A 21531-nucleotide genomic window follows, 5' to 3' on the forward strand; every position below is an offset into this window, starting at 1 on the left:
GAAACCTTTCCATAATTTCCTGAAGTTTTAGTCCTTATCATACCAATGTAAGTAAAAGGATTTCTGGGAGAAATCTGTTCGCAAGGAAGTCTTTCTCGTTACTAATTGGGGTTTTAAATGAATTAATTCATAACATATGAATCTAAAAGAACAATGTAGGGAGTTTTACACAATATAAAGCATAATATTCTTGTACTGATCTCTTGCCTAATACTTGTGTAGCAAAATCTGTGTTTTTAACGACTGGCAGACTGGCAGAATTCCTGTTTAGGTACAAATGAGCTATGTGTTAATTTTCACTGATTTTTCAGAAAATTATTCATATCATAAGATTAATTTATAAATATAACTTATTGAAAACTAATTATTTTAAATATTTAGGTGTATCAGTATTTCATCATGTATCTATGATTCTTCTGAATATATTTGTTAATGATTCACCACTCAGTCTCAATTTTCCAACTAAATTTAAAGCCTCAGCTATCTTCTGAGGTTCTCAAAAAATAAAAGAAACAAATATGTTCACAATAGTTTTAAAACAGACAAATTTATTATTTTGAAAAAACTTATTTTTCACAAATTCATATAAAAAGCCTGAAAGAATCTTGATGATGACAAAATATAGGTTTTAACTTTTTTGCTTGTGACTGAGTATAAAATTTAATTCCCCAAATTCTAAATTTAATAACAAAGAAATTTTGGGATTGTTCTCAGTTTATTTACCTAGAGGTTAAATGGTCAGTGGAGTTGGGAAAGAATGTATTAGCATAAGCTTCACAATGTTGTGTCCAAATCTGTTATGGCAACTGTATTTGCTATCACAACTGTATGATTTAATTAATGTCACAGTAAACCAATTATTATCACAAAAAAGGCTAATGAGAAATAGTGACAAATGGAACAAAGTTGTTATTTCTATGAAAACTCAGTTAAAAATTTGGAAATATTGCCAATATTAAGGTGAGTTGCTAAAAAATGTTAAATTGACTTTGATCAGAGAACTATACAGTTTAGAGGAAAATATTGTAAAAATCTTAAAACAGCCTACATCCAGAGGGCTTCACAAGTGTCTATATTTAATTGCTTGTTCGTCTTTAACAGTCTGGTAATCACAGATGGTGTTTTATGAGTGTGACTTATGCACAAAGACTGGGAACTCCAATCGTTGGATCTTCACCCAAAGACTCACCCATGCATTAAAGGAAGATGAATGAATGTACCTGTTTTACATATATGTGTGTGTGTGTGTGTTTGTGTATGTATATAATATGTGTGTTTCCAATCTTGATAAACTTAAAAATTAATCTACCAAGGACTGTTTCTAGTCATTTGAGAACAGAGGGTATCTATTTTAAATGCCAGGCAAATTATGGACATAGAGAATGGGATGGTGGAGAAAGTCCTGCACCTTTACACATCACTTTCTGTATTTGTCCTGACAACCTCTTAGGTGCTGTTTTAAATTCTTTAAATATATGAATATGCTAAATACCCACAACATCCCTATTAGACATATGAATAAGAAAGTTGCCTAAAGTAACACTGCTGATAAGTGGCAGGGCTAGTGTTTGTATTAAGGGAGTCTGCCTACAGAGCCTGAAATCTTTTCATTTTGTAAGGGAGATTTTTTTTTTCTTTTTTTTTTTTACATTTGTGTTGAGGTACAAAGTGCATAAAGTATCCATAAAGAAGATATACAGATAACAAATAAGTCCAGGAATATATGTTCAAAATCATTACAGAAATTCACATAAAAATTATAAGATATCACCCCTATCAGAATGGGTAAGAGGAAAAAATAATGATAACTCCAAATGCTGAATAGAATTCAGAAAAAGTGGATCACTCACACATTGCTGGTGGGAATTAAGATGGTTCAGATCTCTAAGGAATAGTTTGGGAAATCTTTCAAAACTGAAAATGAATTTAAAATAAAACTCAGAAATTGCACTGTTGGGCATTTATCTCAGAGAAATGAAAACTTATTTTTAATCATGTTTGTAGCAGCTTTATTCATAATAGCCAGAACTAGAAACTACCCAAGTTTCACTCAGCGGTAAATGGTTAAACAAACTGTGGTATATTCATGCATGGAATACTACTCAGAGATAAAAAAGGAGCAAACAATTAATATGCATATCAACTTGAGTGAAACTTAAGGAATGCTGAGTTGTTAAAAAAAAACAATCTCAATACATACTACATGATTCCATTCAGTTGTATTCATAAAATAATATAATTAGAAAGATGGAAAGCAGATTAGTAGTTGTCAGGGGTTAAGGATGGGGGGGAGGGGGGAGAGAAAGGAGAATGTGGCTGTTAAAGGCTAGGGCAAGGTAATCGAGTTGAGTATCTTGATTATGATGGTAGTTTCATAAGGCTACACCTTACTAAAATTGCACTGACATGTACAAAAAAGAGTGTTTGTGTAACCTATGACATTTGAATAAGTTCTGTCATTTGTAGTCATCTCAATGTCTTGCTTTTGGTATTCTAATATAGTTGTGTAACATGTTCACTTTGAGAGAGGCTGGGTAAAGGAGGCATATGATTTCCATTTTTTGCAACTTGTGAATCTATATTTAGTTCCAAATAAAATGTTTTTTTAAATATAGAAAGCAAAGTACAAAAGTGTGCCATTACCAATATACAGTTTAATGACATTTCACATGTAAACATGTCCTTTTACCAACCATCATACAAATTAAAAAATAGAGTAATCCTAGCACCCTATGAGGATTCCATGTTCCCCTTCCTAATCAATACCCAGTCGCTCAGACTTCTATCACTATTCTGACTTACATTACCACTGACAAGTTTTTGTTGATCTTGGAACGTTGTAGAAATGGAATCCAATAGTATACTCTTATGCATCTGGCTTTCATCCATGCTGTTGAATGCATCAGCTATTGTTCTTTCCCATGGCTATGTGGAAGTCCATTGTGTAAATACACCACATATTTTTTTACTTTGCTATTGATAGATACTTGGGTTGCTTTTCCGTCTTTGGCCATTTTGAATAAAACAGCTATGATTGTTCTTACACATGTGTTTTGGTACACATATATATTTTTTTTCCTTGGGAATGTGCCTTGAAGTAGAATTGCTTTAGTACATACAGCCAAATAATTTTGGATCAATTACATTTCCACTTCCACCTGCAAAATGTGAGTGATCCAATTGTTTTACAGCTTTACTAGCATATAGAAACTGCTATCATAACCTGAGTGCTATACATAGGAGTAAGGAAAAGATGTGAAATAAGCACAAAAGAGAGAAGAAAACATAATTTACTTGGAAAGTATAGTAGGATTGATGATATCTGTAAATGTCCATTTGAAATCTATTGATACTAGTTTTAAAGGAAAATGAGTAGTCCTGATTTTGTGGTTCACTCCATAAAAATTTATCTACTTGAGTGCTAGTGTTGCTCATTGAATTCAACCAACATGTTTCAGGAAAAGCAAGTTGAACAAACTGGAGGCCTTTGAAGTTTGTTTTTGTAGCTAGAAGGTTTGTATTTGGTGACAACAAGGACAAGTGATGCATGCTTGAAAAATTGGGAGTTGCTATCTTTTGGGATACTGTATATTTCTTGCTTAAAAACTTCAATATCTTCTCTATATCTTCTTAAAGTTTTTAATACATCTTTTACAGAGTGTGCAAATCTATGGTATTGATAAGAAAATAAAGAATCATGGCAGATGAAATTGCAGTAATATATCATTGTTTACCCATTAGTATCACCCATTTTGCTTGTATGTTGCTTGTGCTTTTTACTTGTAAAGCCCATTGTTTGATATTCTCTATAGAACCTCACATCGTTTACAGTTTATATATCCTATAGTACATCCATTATGTTCTCTTTCAAAGCTTTTAGAAACATAAAAGGAGACAGCATTGTTATCACAAATCTCTGATTCCAGTTCTCCACATGTTTTTTAAATCTGTTCTATAATCCTGCCATTTGGAAGGTTTCTTTGAGAATTCCATCCAGAGATGCCATTGCCTTTTCATATTTTACCCACTAAGGAGACTTAGCCAAGAAATTTCTTTCAGGGGTAAAAAAATAACCAAGATAGTCTTAATTAATTTTTTACCAATATAATTATTGATAAAGGTATTTCAATTTTCCAGAAAGTCAGCTATTATTTCTTCATCATCATCTTGGGTTTTCATAGTCTTTTGCAAACAAAATTATCTCTACATGTGGATGTGTTTACAATTATGCACTGAAAAAATTTCATGAGTCTTTTGACTGGGCCATCCCTTTAATAACATAATTTTGTTTCATGATACAGAATTCTTGACCAAGAACTTTGACTGGAGTAACTTAAATGTATTTTATTATGCTTTTTCTCATTTATATATAGAGCTCATTTTTAAATTTTGACTACATAGTAAATTGAATTTTTCCAATGCTATTTCAAAAATTTCTAGAAAATACCTTTCTGTAGCTCATGACAACTTAAAATGTAGAATAATTCCTCATATTAGAACAGACCTATCCATTGTACTGGGAGGTATTATGATTTTTAGTGGTTTTAGTAACAATTTGTGCAAAAATACCATGTGCTTCAATCTGTGTATGCCACATGATTTTGAATGTAGTTGGAATAACCTTGTAGGTAAAATATGTCAGCTCAATAGTAAGTTAGTTTTTCTTTGTTGTTGTTGCTCTGTTGCTAAGTCATGTCTAACTCTTCAGTTAGACATGGACTAAAGCCTGGCAGGCTCCTCTGTCTATGGGGTTTCCCAAGCAAGAATACTGAATTGGGTTGCCATTTTCTTCTCCAGAGGATATTTCTGACTCAGGGATTGAACCAATGTCTCCTGCATTGGCAGGTGGGTTCTTTACCACTGAGCCATCTGGGAAGCCCAATGGGAGTACTTCAGTTCAGTTCAGTCACTCAGTCCTGTCTGACTCTTTGTGACCCCGTGAATCGCAGCACACCAGGCCTCCCTGTCCATCACCAACTCCCGGAGTTTACTCAAACTCATGCCCATCGAGTCGGTGATGCCATCCAGCCATCTCATCCTCTGTCGTCCACTTCTCCTCCTGCCCCTCCAGCATCAGGGTCTTTTCCAATGAGTCAACTCTTCTCATGAGGTGGCCAAAGTATTGGAGTTTCAGCTTCAGCATCAGTCCTTCCAGTGAACACCCAGGACTGATCTCCTTTAGGATGGACTGGTTGGGTCTACTTGCAGTCCAAGGGACTCTCAAGAGTCTTCTCCAACACCACGGTTCAAAAGCATCAATTTTTCAGCGCTCAGCTTTCTTCACAGTCCAACTCTCACATCCATACATGACCACTGGAAAAACCATAGCCTTGACTAGATGGACCTTTGTTGGCAAAGTAATGTCTCTGCTTTTTAATATGCTGTCTAGGTTGGTCATGACTTTCCTTCCAAGGAGTAAGTGTCTTTTAATTTCATGGTTGCAATCACCATCTGCAGTGATTTTGGAGCCCAAAAAAATAAAGTCTGACACTGTTTCCACTGTTTCCCCATCTATTTCCCATGAAGTGATGGGACCAGATGCCATGATCTTAGTTTTCTGAATGTTGAGCTTTAAGCCAACTTTTTCACTCTCCTCTTTCACTTTCATCAAGAGGCTTTTAAGTTCATCTTCACTTTCTGCCATAAGGGTGGTGTCATCTGCACATCTGAAGTTATTGATACCAGACCACCTGACCTGCCTCTTGAGAAACCTGTATGCAGGTGAGGAAGCAACAGTTAGAAGTGGACATGGAACAACAGACTGGTTCCAAATAGGAAAAGGAGTAGGTCAAGGCTATATATTGTCACCCTGCTTATTTAACTTATATGCAGAGTACATCATGAGAAACTCTGGGCTGGAAAAAGCACAAGCTGGAATCAAGATTGCCGGGAGAAATATCAATAACCTCAGATATGCAGATGCGAGTAGTTAGAGGTAGTCAAATCTGGAATATATTTCAGATATAGAGCTGATGAGATTGTCTCGTGAACAATATATGGGGGTATAAGAAAGACATCAAGAATGATAGCAAGATATATTGACCTGAGGACTGAACTGGTTGCTAATTAAGATCGGAAAGACTATAAGAGTAATTTACATGGTTTGGTACATATTAAGCTCAGGTTATTATCAGATGGTCAAATGATGATATCAAGCAGGCAGTTGGAAATATAGGAGAGGATTCAGACATATTATTGGTAACATGGCCAAGTCTTTATATACAACTTGAGTACAAAGATTAGTGATTTAGACATCAAGTTACTTTATAGTAACACTACAGTTAATTATACTTTTCCTATTCTTAGTATACATGCTCTAGAATCACCATGTACTAACAGAATGTTTAGCCTTTTAATTTTTTTGACACATGATCCAAGTATCTAACTCAGGTAAGACATTCAGATATATTACAAAAAACTATGTTTTGAACCAGTTTTCTTAAAATTTTATCAAAGAAAATTTTATCTTCCTAATTGTATTTATGCTCAGTTGTTTCTGACTCTCTGCAGTCACATGGACTCATGGGGTCCCATGGAGCTCACCAAGCTTCTCTGTCCATAGGATGTTTCAGGCAAAAATTCTGAAGTGGGTTGCCATTTTCTACTCCAGGGGATCTTGCCAACCCATGAATCAAACCATGTCTCCTGCTTTGGCAGGAGGATTCTTTACCACTGAGACACCTGAGAAATCCATCTTCTTAATTAAGTAGTTTTAACTATTGGTTGAAATGGCACTTTCCATGTTGATAACTACTTTGGCAAATCTGAACTCTCTAAACACATTTTTTAAACCAATTAACACTCAGTAAATTGGTCCAAGGTACAGTTTCATGGTCAGTTCTCTTCATTTAGATTCCATAGTTGTTTTCCTATGTGCTTTGCCCCTTGGAAAAAAAGCCCATCCAATATTGTCTATATGTGTTGCTTTCCAACATGGTCACATTCTCTTAGGTGAAAAGTGGGAGGGCTGGATCTTCTTTGAAATTCTCCGGCTGAAGCAATAGGATTTTCTCTTCCACTCTGTTCTTGGCCTGGAATCCTTAGTGATGCAGCTTCATCCTGGGGAAGATGCGCTCAATGGCTCTGTGGTACTCTTTGAGCTCTGCTTAAGAAGAATATCCACAAAGATGGTGACTGATTTTTATTTTAGTTTGCCCTGTTGTCACACTGATCCTGTTCCTGATGCCAATTGTCTTGCTGTTCACACTGTTCACTGAACCTAGGGTAGGCAAGGCACTAGCTAAGAGGCTCAAAGGAGACTTGAGGAGCCATAGGAACAACAGACATGCTTATTCTCTCCTGGCTGACACAGCCTCTCTCTCCTGTCTGATGCAACGCTGGTAGCAGCAGCCACAACATAGCCGTAATGGAGCCATAACATGACCTCACAAAGCATAGCCACGATGCCGCTCCAATGTAGCCCCATTGCAGCACCAGCTCGGACTTTCATGCTGAAGCTCATACAGGCATAAAGCACAAAGTGCTCTGTGACCAAGTGAGCACCTCATGATGCACACATGCAGTGCTACAAGTGATCTCAGCTGTTACACAACCATGCAGAGTCACTGTTTACAGAACATGGGGTGAGAGGGCATGAGACAGTGGGGCAAGAGAGGCTGACGGGAATGATTTTGTTAATTTCCCCATACCTGCCATTCATCCAGCCATCTTCATGAACTCATTTGCCAGGATGGAACGTCTTCTGAACTTTGCTGTGTACCCTTCACTGTCTCCTCTTCAGAAGTACAACAGCCAGTAGTCCTTCCTCCAAGGAAATAAAAATATGTTCATATTACTACAGTATCATTTGCTACTTCTGTTGAGAACATTTACAGTAGCGATTTTTAGAAAGGACAAATGTTGTATAGATTTCAAAATTCCAATTACAAGGAGAGGCATTTTTCAACTCCCTCCTAATTTTAAAACCATAGACCTTATCTTATTCTCTTACTATGTTGAGAGAACTTGTCTGGCAATAAAGATATTATTGTTATTCGATGCTGTAGAAATTGTTCTTCAATGCTGTAGCTTTTTGTATGTAAAACTGCCAATTTGATAGTTTTTAAAATGTTTTTTGAAAAGAAATCTTAGATGGCAAGTTTGAAACAGAATCCGTTCTCAGCATTTGCATTGTCTACCTTATGATTGGCTATCAGAGGCAGAAACTGATTCTGACTTGCTTATATGAAAATAAAGAATTATTAAATGGATAGGAAGGGCCACAGATTTAATGGGAATCTGGGAACCATGCCGGACACTACAAGAGGGGCTTAGAACCAAAAAACTAGAAACAAAATGACTATCTTTTAACAGAAAGAGTAAAGCTAGATCTTCTGAGGCTCTTTCTTCTGAAGAAGAAAGATTTCTTCTTCTTTCTCATTTTGTATGCCATTCACTCAAGAGAGAAAGGCCTACTGGGGCATCTGATCAGCTTTTGCAAAGTGGCACACATTTGTGTTGCTTGCCAGAGTAGAGCAAAAGTGCTTGCCTTTCTGGTACTGGTATTAGGAAACAGATCGTTGCCCTTCAGTAAGGTGACACATGCAATAGGGAACTCCTGCCAAATAGAAAAGAAGGATGAAAGCTCATCAATCAAAAGATGGTCCCAAACTTACAGATGAGCTCTTCCCCCTTAAAAAATTAAATCTATACATATATACATGTATAAATGTACATATATGTATACAATGTATTACACATTTTAGAAGAAATAACATTCCTTGGAAAAAAGAGATCAATAAGTACATTTTGCAAGACTCTTTCCCTCCTTTTCCCCTTCTGAGTCATAATATTTTAATCTAGAGAAAGCGTATTCTCACTGCTGATTTCCTCAATTGTATGCAACACATTAGTGTGTTAACAATGTGAATAAAATACATATAAATATTTTCCAGTGATATAGTCCTCTATAATCCGCAGGGAAAAAATGTACAATTGTCCCATTATTTCACTTTCCAAATGACAAGAGTGAGGAGAAATTCCAAGTTGCTTATTTTAATAAGGAGGAGACACGTGATGCTGTCACAGGTGCTACATGACCCTGTTGCCCCGAGAAGGCTCCCTGACATGCTTCCATCAACCCTCCCTTCATCAGGGGTCTGCACATTCTGAGGAGACTCTGCAGACAGAGCTAACCTTCCCCAGCTGTGCCCCGGTCTCCCCCTCCTTTCACTCACTACCTTGCCAGGAAGAGGCTCGAGGGTTCCGGCAGTTCCAGCCACAGGGGGTCTGGCTAATTAGATTTCTACTCTAAATGGATTTTTCAAATAATACAGTTTAAAGTTCTGACTTTTGAAAAAGTGCAATTTCTTGTGCTAATGCTACATCTCATATGGGAACCAGAATCTTTAGTCTGGAAGTTTGTGATTAGAGATGAGGCAAAGTAGAGCACTATATGATATCAGATTATTAACCAGGAGATAGACAGCTAGGCAGATAGATGAACAGATAATCACTTGAAGATAATCATACTCCATACTTATAAAATGTCTTTGAGGAAAAATAGTGCTTCCATTTTCTTGTCCTTATATTTAACTAAAATACACATTTTAGAAAACAATATATAGCTATATTTATGATTTCAGAGTCCTATCTGAAGCTCTGTTACTTACAAGGTAAAGAGTAACATAAATGGACTGAATTTGGATTCCAACAGTACACAGTTGAGAAAATAATTCTCTGTTAAGTTTGTCCCTGTGTGTAGGGCCACTCTTAAATTCATTCTTTCCATGACAATGACCCACAATTTTTAACAAGAAACAATTCATTTACAACTTTTAGATATTTTTCCTTTGGACTTTCTTGATATTTATATTTTCTATTAAAATACAAAAGAATAAATTTCAGCCCACTCCTAATATGGAAAGGGTGACCCTTCTAAAATATTTTTTGGCATATTTAAGTTGTGGTGCAACAATACAACATTTTCTAGTGTTTAGAGATGATGTATGGAAGAAAAATATTAGAGAGCAGAGTTGGCTTAAATCCTTCACAGATGTAGTCGGCACAACTTTAAAACTAAAGTAGAAAACAAATACATCCGATGTGATCTAGGTATATCTCAGCTGTAATCGAAGCCTGTCTTTTCTTTCCCTTTGGAAACACTGAGTCTTCCCAGAAGTGGATTAAAAGACAGGCCACCTGCTTCTCATTTGCGAGTTGACAGGTCATCAAACATTAGTGGTTCTTGCTTAGTTCTTAACATTCTTTTCCCTGTTCTGATTTTATTTTCATTCTCTGCATTTCACTGTGAATTAATTTTCATTCCAAATAGCCAAACTCATTCTTTCTTTACGAACCAGCTTGTCCCTTACCTTCCTACCATCATCTTTTCCTTGTTTTGTTGAGTCATTTCTTTATTCCTCCTCTTTAGTGAGTCACTTACACTCAGATAATCCCCACTGAGCCACCCTGACAAACACAAAGTCACTTTATAGCAACTACTCTTAACTACCAACAGGAAAAATAAAATTTAAAGCAAACCTTGTTCTTTGTAAATGGAGGTGTGAAAGGAAAACTGCGCCTTTGTTTTCATAGCCACATTCTCTCGGCTTTTCTTTTTCCAGTTTAGGAGTAGAATGTGAGTGTATCTGACACAGAAGCATATTTTATATCCCCAACCTGAGGAAGAATAGCAGGAAATAGTTTTAACCTAGTGATAGAATGACCAACTTTTGCCTATTGTGGTAGTACATGGTGAAAATATTCACATTGCCGAGAAAAGAACCCTTTCTAGAGGATTTTTGCAAATCAAATATATTTCATCCTCACTAATGCCTTTCCCCTCTCCCTATTAAGTTTCTAAAACTTCATTAAAATGATTAGACTAAGGTTGAGAAGAATCCACTTTCTCTAGATGTTTCAAAGAGGAGCTATTTTTCCTGTTTATTTTTTTTAATTGCTGAACATTTTTTCCCTTTTTTCCTCCTTTGCTTTCACATCATTGAGTCCCAGAGAGGTTAAGTTACTTTGAGTACTTTTTGAAAACTGACAAATGAAAGTTAACCACAGTAGTGGATGTTTGTTCAGACTTAATTAAAGCAATAGAAATTTGATTTAAGACTCTTTACCATTCCAGTTTGAGCTTGCTTCAGTTTGAGCTTGCTTCTAGCAGTACCGAAATGACTTCTTTATAACTAACAGTTTTTGCTCATTGATGTGGCTATGTGAGGCAGGGTCACTTCATGGCTTGGGTGAGCTGGGTGGGGATTTCTGGGTGAACAGGACTGACTGTCATCTCCAGACCAAAAGACTTCGGTTTCTGCAGCCTCAACCACATCAAAACTTGCCTTGGGGCTGAGGGAATGGACACTGAAGCCATTCTCCAGACTCTAGTGGAAGGGAGGTTGGTCCCCTTTACCAAAATTTATTGGGAAAAGAATTTCAGAGAAATTTGCACTCTGATTGCAATGAACACAATGGGCCTCCATGGAGACAGCAAGAAATGTGTAAGGGACCCTTAGTTTAAAATGATGGTATGGTTGACAAAATAATGGTGTCCTTATGATGCCCATATGCTAATCCCTGTGAATATGTTAGGTTAAAGGTCAAAAATACATTAAGGTAGCAGATGGAATTAAGCAGTTGTTCATCATTAACTGATCTCAAAATGGATTATTGTGGATTTTTCCAAGTGGTCCCAATGTAATCACAAGGGCCCTTAAAAGTGGAAGAGGGATATAAAAGAGAAGGTCAGAGTGATACAGTATGTGAAGAACATGTGTTGTTTCAACATTCATGGAGATGACACAGACAGCAATTCCCCTGAAGAACTTCTGGGCCATTTTAACTTTCATCTCCACTTTATATCAGCTACAGTACCAGGAGAAAATCCATGAACTTAACCATCACCTGTAAATGGTCCACCTTAAAAATCATGACTATGACTTACCACGCTTTGACCACATTCTTCCATTCTTAAGTCTCATCCTAACTCTCCTAATATGCCCAATTTTCAAACTAAGAGAACCGCCTACTCCCTAGTTTTTCTCCTGAGCCTATCAGTCCTCTTCACTGCTAATCATCTCCTTCTTTCTCTCCCTCTTTTCCTGCCCCCTTCTTCTTGACACCGATAATCCCAACTCTGCTGCCTTTGACTCCTATGCACAGAGAATAGAAAATCACTTGGCTTTACATGCCTCTCCTGCAAATCCTCATCTATAATCCTGAAAGTAACCTTTTAATTATCCTTGGTTCATTAGTGATAATAGGCTTGCTTATGCTGCCATAGCAAATCCCCAAATCTCAATGGCTTAATACATCAGAGCTTATTTTTTGTTCCTGTTATACTCTGATAATACTTGATAGTCCTTCTTCAATTTATAGCTTTTCTATTGGAAACTCTCAGCCTTTAAGATTTTCATAGCTAGAGGAAAGAATATGGAGCAGGTATAATCTAAACTGTCTTAGACTGAACAACACTCTGCTCACATGAGCCCTGCTAGATATATGAATGTTCGGGAAATATAGAGGACAAAGTGGATATTTCCTGAACACTAAATGATGTCTGGCATATCATTAGCTCCAACTCTATTTTCCTAAATAAATGTTTTAACATTTTAATCACTCTCCTTAAGATCTTAAATCATTTTCTGTCTCCTCCTTCCCCACCTCCCTCACTTCTCTTACCATTTTCAATAGATTGCCCTTTTCCTTCTTTCATGAGAACTTTGGGTACTTTATGTTTGATTTCCTTGTATTTTTCATCCGTCATCATTTCTCTTTCACTCTCATGCCAGTGAATCTACCCTAACCCTTCCTCATCAAGACCATGCATCCTCAATTCCTTTCTATTCTATATCTTTAGACAACCTCTTTTATCCTTGGATCTTTTCGTCAACCCATAAGCCTAGATTTTAAAAAAAAATCTATCCTAAATGCTTTTTCAATATCATTTGCTTTTTTCCCCTGTCCTCAAAATATATCAGAGTTCTGGTTTTTTACCTCTCATACACTCATGATGCCATTGTAATCTAGCTTTTGCACTTACTAGCTTTTTGAAATTTCACCTTACAAGCCCTAAATACAAAGGATATTTCTAGTCTTTATCCCACTAGACTCATCTACTGCATATGACTCTGCTAATCAGCATCTAGTTCTGAAAACTTTATTTCTTTTTAAAAAAGAACACAACCTTTTGAGTCTTTTCCTATCTTTTCTTTTTTTCACTTAATGAATTTTTCTCCACCAGTCTTTTCAACACTGGTATTCTTGGAGGCTTCATCCTTGGCAGCTCTTCTTTTCATTTTGCACTCGCTATGGGAGAAATTGTTCAATTACATGTTTTCAGAGATTGGCTATATATAAGAAATAACTCTAAAGTCCATGTCTCTAGCTAAGTTCACTTACATGACTTCAAGACCTTCTATCCAATTGCCTATTTTACCACTCCCACTGACTGTTCTAAAGATGCTTAAAAAAAAAAAAAATTAGAGAGTAAACTCATTTTCTCAGCACCGTCATTCAGTTGACACTTCTTCCTAAAGTCTATTTCAGTTGGTGATGACATATTCCTCTGTGATAACAAAGTGACATTCTGGTCAACACCTTCCATAGCACAGTTAGAAGCCTTGACCTCCTCTCTCAATCTTCACAATGACCAACCAATGATGAGGACGGTCACTATCACTTGGCATGTATTTCCAAAGTCACTGTAACCATTCCTAGTCCCACTGCTATAGTTGAGATACTTTTCAACTTTCAACTATATTATAGCAATAGGCTCCTCCATGATATTTCCCCTTGTAGTCCTGTTTTTCCCAGTCTATCTTGCATATCCATAACCTAAGGTAATATCAGTCTACTGCTTAAAATTCTTGTTTGATTTCTCACTACCTACAGGATAAATTCCAACTCCGTTAGCAGGACACATAAAGACCTTTTCCATCTGACCCTGTCTTGACAGCCCATCTTCACCTCTTTACCCATTTTGTATGTTACACTCTCACATTATTAAGCTGTTAGAAGACCAGGAGCACACCATACTCTTTCTCCATATTCCTTAAATCATGATGTCGCCTTTGCCTGGAATGTTTCTTCTCCCCTCTGCTTTTGGCTGGATCTTTCTCTTCTCCCCATTTTTCACAACTGTGGACCAACAGTAGATATATACACATGAATATACACGAGGATTTATTTTAAGGGATTATCTCAACTGATTATGGAAGTTGGCAAGTAGAAAATCGGCAGAACCAATGTTCTTGTTTTAGTTTAAAGTCTGGTGGGTTGCTGAGGTGCCAAGAAGAGTCAGTGTTTCCACTTGAAGAGTTGCCAGTGCTTTTGTGGCTCAGTGGTGGGTCAGCCTTTGTGATATATAGGACTTCAACTGATTGACTGAGGCCCACCCACATTATGGTGAGCAATCTGCTTTTACTGTATCTACTGATTTTTAAATGTTAATCACATTCAAAATAGCCTTTCTTGTAAATCAGCTATGCTTTAATAAAAGACCCAGCCTCCCAGAAACACCTAGAATAACATTTGACCAAATATCTGTTCACCCCATGGCCCTAATTATACTACCTAATACTATTCTAATGTATTTTGTGCCTGAACCCTTTTAAAGATGACCTTATCATACTTATGTGCAATTAAAATATATCTATATTAAAATTTAAAAATTTTTCTAGCCATCATGTTCTGTGAAAAATTTTCCTCTAGATTAAGATATTATTATCACTATTTCTATAAAATGGATGAAAATAGCTTAAATATGTTTTTCATAGATTGTTAAACATAAAATTTAAATTTTTACTAGGAATTCCTGTTTTAATTACATAGATAGCTGCTTTCCCTTCAGATAGTTTCCAGGTATTTGGATGAATTGTACTTAATACAAGACTGAGAATGGGTTCAGCATCAATTTTATTCCTTTTGTTCATTTTTATCAATGTGAATGATAGCGAATCTTGTTGTGATATAGCAGTGTCACTTGACTCTGTCATATGCCAAAAATCACACAGTGATCTGTGATTTACCAAAAACAAAAGTCATCTTTTGGTTGACAGCTTGATTAAGTCCTCTAAGTCTGAATCAAAGAGTCAGAAGCCACCCCAGTGTGATAACATGACCTTTCTTAGATTGTGACAGGTAACACTGTATAAAATAACCACACACATGTACCCCCTTTCCTAGTGGTTTGTGAGCCTCATGAGCACAGGGAGAATGTGATATCTATCTTTGTTCCCACAGTGATACATCATATCTGTCACATAGTAGGTGCAACTTAAAATTAAATTTATACATTGTGGTTTGCTTTATAGTAATTTTTATTATCTCTGAAGGTAAATAAATTTAATAATAGGTTTCACATGAGGCATAAGTCAATTAGATAGTTGCCTATATATAAAAATACTGATAATTTTTTTTTAAGAAAAATCCTCTCATTCAGAGATGGAAGCAGTAATTCCTGCATTATTTTACTAGGAGTATCATATTGAAGTACCACAGACTGGGTGGCTTAAATAACAGTTGTTTATTTTCTCAGAATTCTGGAAACCAGAAGCAGGAGAGTAAAGTGTTGACAGGATTGATTTTTTTCTGAGACCTCTCTTTGGCTTGCAGATGACTGTCTCTTCCTGAGTGTTCACATGGTCTTTCCTTTGTGCAAGTCTGCATCCTAATTGCATCTTCTTATAAGCAGGCTAGCCATACTGAATCAAGCCCCATCTTACTGATACCATTTTAAATTAATTACTACTTTAAACGCTTTATCCCCTGATACACTCAGTCATCTCTGACTCTTTGAGATCCTGGAGACTGTAGCTCACCAGATTCCTCTGTCCATGGAATTCTCCAGACAAGAATACTGAGGTGGGTAGCTATTCCCTTCTCCAGGGGATCTTCCCAAATGAGGGTTAGAACCAGGGTCTCCCACACTGCAGGCAGATTTTTTATTGTCTGAGCCACAAAGGAAGCCTTTAATTTCCTCTTTATAGGCTTTATCCCCAAATAGAGTCAAATCCTGAGGTACTGGGGGGTTGGAGCTTCAACTTATAAATTTGAAGGGGCCACAATTGAGCCCATAATAATGCCTAATTAATAAAATGTATGAATTTTACCTTAATTTTATCTTTCTTTTTACTTTTTGATTGAAATCTTATCCACCCCTCCCCACCTCTGTCCTCACTCCAACTACTGAGTTATTTTATGCTAGGGCCAATTCTTAATTGTTTCAGACTGCAAAGGAAATATCTTATTCACCTTCCTGTGCCCTTGTTCTATGCCTGTAGATCTAATTACTAAATGTTATCAAAATTGCTCTTGTCAATGGGAAGCCTTTCTATTTCTAGGTGTATATAAACACTGATCAAAATAAATATAAGTATATAGTTTTATAAAGAACCTGCTAGAAAACTTTACCATGGAACAGATTGTATTCATTGTTTTGTTATTTTTATGTGCTCATCTGCTATCCTAGTTTATAAGTTACTGGAGGTCGGGAACCTATCTAATTCAACAGACTGAGAACCAAACATAGTGCTTATAATATGCATAGTGGCATCTCTATAAGTCTTGAATGAAGAATGATCAGTTAAAAATCATGTCCAAGGTTTTACTGCATTTCAACTGATTATGTGTTGAAATTCCTTTTAGTTGGTGTAAATCTCCTCCAGACTTTTGGTGAGCATAAACGAATTGAATAGTAATTCAATTTTATTTTTGTGTTTAGTAAAGAATGTTCTCAACATCCAGATGGGAGAAAATAATGGGATAAAAGCGTAAAGTTTGAGCCTTTTGAGTTTTCTGTCCTTTCATGTTCAAAGCAACTGATGCTTTAAATCTATTTCCTCAATTTCAGTCATTGTAAGTAAATGTCAGTGTTTCAGGGGAGGAAGCATCTTGTTCTATTTAGAACTTCTTTTCCTGTGTAGGAAGCTGCTTTTTTCCCCTTTATTCCCTCTTCCCAGAGAATTGTGTTGTATACCAACAGACCTGTGTCTTGTCTTTTTCTATTTGCTGATTCATCTAACCAACTATCTACCTTTAAACTTTAGAATCAGCTGGGAAATCACAATAGCTGGCTGTGATACTGAAAAAGCTTGTCTGTTTCAAATTTCTAAGCCAGTTCCTGTAGCTATCTTCCTCATTTGATCAGACATACCCACTGGAGGTGACAGGGCCATAGTGATCAGTACTGCTCTCATTGTGACAATTAGCTTCATTTTTATTGTCCTTCAAGCGTGAGTTATGTGTTCATGGATAAAAAGAGGAAAAATCATTTTACATATATATATATCAAATAATATTAATGCTAAAAAATTTAGAATATAAAGTTAGCTAAATAGACTCCATTCTATGTGGTTATCTGTAAATATTCCCTAGTCCAGCAAGAACTGATAAGTGAAAACATTAGTCTTAATTTACTGGAGATTGTTATCAAAAAGGCAGCAATATAAGAACAAATGTAATTAAATAAACATCTAAGTGCATCAATAATTTTAGAGGCATTCCACAAAGAAGGAATAAAAATCAATTATAAATTAAAGCCAAAATGCTATATGAACACAAAACATGTACAGTAGGCTAGCATAACACAATAATAAAATTCAGATAATTTTCTAACTATAACCAAGAAATGTTAAAAGTTCAATCTTTATCTTCCATGTACAAGATTGCCTATATTTACTGATGTATTTTGGTTGATAACCACCAAACATGTTCTCAATGAAGTGTAGAGAAATAAATCCAAGAGATATATTCTTAAATGTAGGCAAAGTATATTTATCTTTTTGCTCATGAACTCGGCCCAGGAAATTTATGGTTCCAAGCTTTTATAAAAAGTTATCTAAAATAAAATTAATCTATAAAGACTTGGGAGCAAAAGAAATAAGCCTGGTTAAATCATAAAGCTTTGATTAAAAGTAAACAATTGTGTATTTATGTCACCTATAGAAAATATCAGTATTGCTGTTTGTGTAACTATCTTACATTTATAAACTCATTTCCTAAATATTTATTTTAATAATCATGACAGCCCTATTAGCTAGATGTACTATTCCTAATTTCTGTGTGAAAAAAAAATTGAGTTTTACAGCAGTAAGTCAGTAGCCCAAGATCACACAGTTAGAACAAAACTTGAATTTCCATTTGCTGAATTTAGTGCATCCCAGCTTTCTCCCATGTTGCTGTTGTTCAGTCATTCAGTTGTGTCCGACTCTTTAAGACTCCATCCTTCACCATTTCCTGGAGCTTGCTCAAACTCATGTACATTGAGTTGGTGATGCCATCCAACCATCTGGTCTTCTGTCATCCCTTTCTCCTCCTGCCTTCAATCTTTCCCAATTTCCGGGTCTTTTCCAATGAGTTGATTCTTCGCATCACGTGGCCAAAGTATTGGAGCTTCAGCTTCAGCATCAGTTCTCCCAATGAATATTCAGGACTGATTTCCTTTAGGATTAACTGGTTTAATTTCATTGCAGTCCAAGGAACTCTTGAGAGTCTTCTCCAACACTACAGTTCAGAAGCATCAATTCTTCTGTGCTCAGCCTTCTCTGCATTTCAGCTCTCACATCCATGCATGCCTACTGGAAAAACCATAGCTTTGACTAGATGGACCTTTGTTGGCAAAGTGATATCTCAGCTTTTTAATATGCTGTCTAGGTTTGTCATAACTTTTTTTGTTTTTTCCCCACAAGGAGCAAGCATCTTTTAATTTTATGGCTGTGGTCACCATCTGCAGTGATTTTGGAGCCTGAGAAAATAAAGTCTGTGACTGTTTCCATTGTTTCTCCATCTATTTTTCATGAAGTGATAGGACCAGATGTCATGATCTTGGTTTTTTGATGCTGAGTTTTAAGCCAGCTTTTTCACTCTCCTCTTTCACCTTCATCAAGAGTCTCTTTGGTTCTTCTTTGCTTTCTGACACAATGGTAGTGTCATCTACATATCTGAGGTTATTGATTTTCTTTCATGAGTGGCAGCTAAAATGTTTTTTTTTTTTTTTTCCAGTGGGTTTTGTCATACATTGATATGAATCAGCCATGGATTTACATGTATTCCCAATCCCGATCCTCCCTCCCACCTCCCTCTCCACCCGATTCCTCTGGGTCTTCCCAGTGCACCAGGCCGGAGCACTTGTCTCATGCATCCCACCTGGGCTGGTGATCTGTTTCACCATAGATAGTATACATGCTGTTCTTTTGGAATATCCCACCCTCACATTCTCCCACAAAGTTCAAAAGTCTGTTCTGTATTTCTGTGTCTCTTTTTCTGTTTTGCATATAGGGTTATCGTTATCACCTTTCTAAATTCCATATATATGTGTTAGTATGCTGTAATGTTCTTTATCTTTCTGGCTTACTTCACTCTGTATAATGGGCTCCAGCTTCATCTATCTCATTAGGACTGGTTCAAATGAATTCTTTTTAATGGCTGAGTAATAGTCCATGGTGTATATGTACCACAGCTTCCTTATCCACTCATCTGCTGATGGGCATCTAGGTTGCTTCCATGTCCTGGCTATTATAAACAGTGCTGCGATGAACATTGGGGTGCACGTGTCTCTTTCAGATCTGGTTTCCTCAGTGTGTATGCCCAGAAGTGGGATTGCTGGGTCATATGGCAGTTCTATTTCCAGTTTTTTAAGAAATCTCCACACTGTTTTCCATAGCGGCTGTACTAGTTTGCATTCCCACCAACAGTGTAAGAGGGTTCCCTTTTCTCCACACCCTCTCCAGCATTTATTGCTTGTAGACTTTTGGATAGCAGCCATCCTGACTGGCGTGTAATGGTACCTCATTGTGGTTTTGATTTGCATTTCTCTAATAATGAGTGATGTGGAGCATCTTTTCATGTGTTTGTTAGCCATCTGTATGTCTTCTTTGGAGAAATGTCTGTTTAGTTCTTTAGCCCCTTTTTTGATTGGGTCATTTATTTTTCTGGAATTGAGCTGCAGGAGTTGCTTGTATATTTTTGAGATTAATCCTTTGTCCGTTTCTTCATTTGCTATTATTTTCTCCCAATCTGAGGGCTGTCTTTTCACCTTGCTTATAGTTTCCTTTGTAGTGCAAAAGCTTTTAAGTTTCATTAGGTCCCATTTGTTTAGTTTTGCTTTTATTTCCAATATTCTGGGAGGTGGGTCATAGAGGATCTTGCTGTGATTTATGTCGGAGAGTGTTTTGCCTATGTTCTCCTCTAGGAGTTTTATATTTTCTGGTCTTACATTTAGATCTTTAATCCATTTTGAGTTTATTTTTGTGTATGGTGTTAGAAAGTGTTCTAGTTTCATTCTTTTACAAGTGGTTGACCAGTTTTCCCAGCACCACTTGTTAAAGAGCAAGACTCATTAAGAAACAAAGAGAGAAAAACCAAATTAACAAAATTAGAAATGAAAATGGAGAGATCACAACAGACAACACTGAAATACAAAGGATCATAAGAGACTACTACCAGCAGCTCTATGCCAATAAAATGGACAACTTGGATGAAATGGACAAATTCTTAGAAAAGTATAACTTTCCAAAACTGAACCAGGAAGAAATAGAAGATCTTAACAGACCCATCACAAGCAAGGAAATCGAAACTGTCATCAAAAATCTTCCAGCAAACAAAAGCCCAGGACCAGATGGCTTCACAGCGGAATTCTACCAAAAATTTAGAGAAGAGCTAACACCTATCTTACTCAAACTCTTCCAGAAAATTGCAGATGAAGGTAAGCTTCCAAACTCATTCTATGAGGCCACCATCACCCTAATTCCAAAACCAGACAAAGATGCCACAAAAAAAGAAAACTACAGGCCAATATCACTGATGAACATAGATGCAAAAATCCTTAACAAAATTCTAGCAAACAGAATCCAACAACATATTAAAAAAATCATACACCATGACCAAGTGGGCTTTATCCCAGGAATGCAAGGATTCTTTAATATCCGTAAATCAATCAATGTAATACACCACATTAACAAATTGAAAGATAAAAACCATATGATTATCTCAATAGATGCAGAGAAAGCCTTTGACAAAATTCAACACTCATTTATGATTAAAACTCTCCAAAAAGCAGGAATAGAAGGAACATACCTCAACATAATAAAAGCTATATATGACAAACCCACAGCAAGCATCACCCTCAATGGTGAAAAATTGAAGGCATTTCCCCTGAAATCAGGAACAAGACAAGGGTGCCCACTCTCACCACTACTATTCAACATAGTGTTGGAAGTTCTGGCCACAGCAATCAGAGCAGAAAAAGAAGTAAAAGGAATCCAGATAGGAAAAGAAGAAGTAAAACTCTCACTGTTTGCAGATGACATGATCCTCTATATAGAAAACCCTAAAGACTCTACCAGAAAATTACTAGAGCTAATCAATGAATATAGTAAAGTTGCAGGATATAAAATTAACACACAGAAATCCCTTGCATTCCTATATACTAACAATGAAAAAACAGAAAGAGAAATTAAGGAAACAATACCATTCACCATTGCAACAAAAAGAATAAAATACTTAGGAGTATATCTACCTAAAGAAACAAAGGACCTATACATAGAAAACTATAAAACACTGATGAAAGAAATCAAAGAGGACACA

At 36.3% G+C, this 21531-nt stretch overlaps 1 long non-coding RNA gene across 2 annotated transcripts; it reads right to left on the minus strand.

Annotated features, from left to right (window-relative positions):
- Nucleotides 1-5859: 5859 nt before the first annotated feature.
- On the minus strand, nt 5860-10594 carry LOC122685603. Of its 2 annotated transcripts, none has more exons than XR_006338461.1 (3): nt 10483-10594; nt 7650-7765; nt 5860-7219 (listed from the first exon to the last, which is right to left on the minus strand). It is a non-coding gene; the product is annotated as an uncharacterized LOC122685603 (long non-coding RNA). The 2 variants fall into 2 exon arrangements; XR_006338462.1 differs by having other exon boundaries at nt 7650-7761; nt 10483-10556.
- Nucleotides 10595-21531: the final 10937 nt, after the last annotated feature.

This window comes from Cervus elaphus, chromosome 28, assembly GCF_910594005.1.
Source record: "Cervus elaphus chromosome 28, mCerEla1.1, whole genome shotgun sequence".
In the NCBI taxonomy this organism is placed as follows: domain Eukaryota; kingdom Metazoa; phylum Chordata; class Mammalia; order Artiodactyla; family Cervidae; genus Cervus; species Cervus elaphus.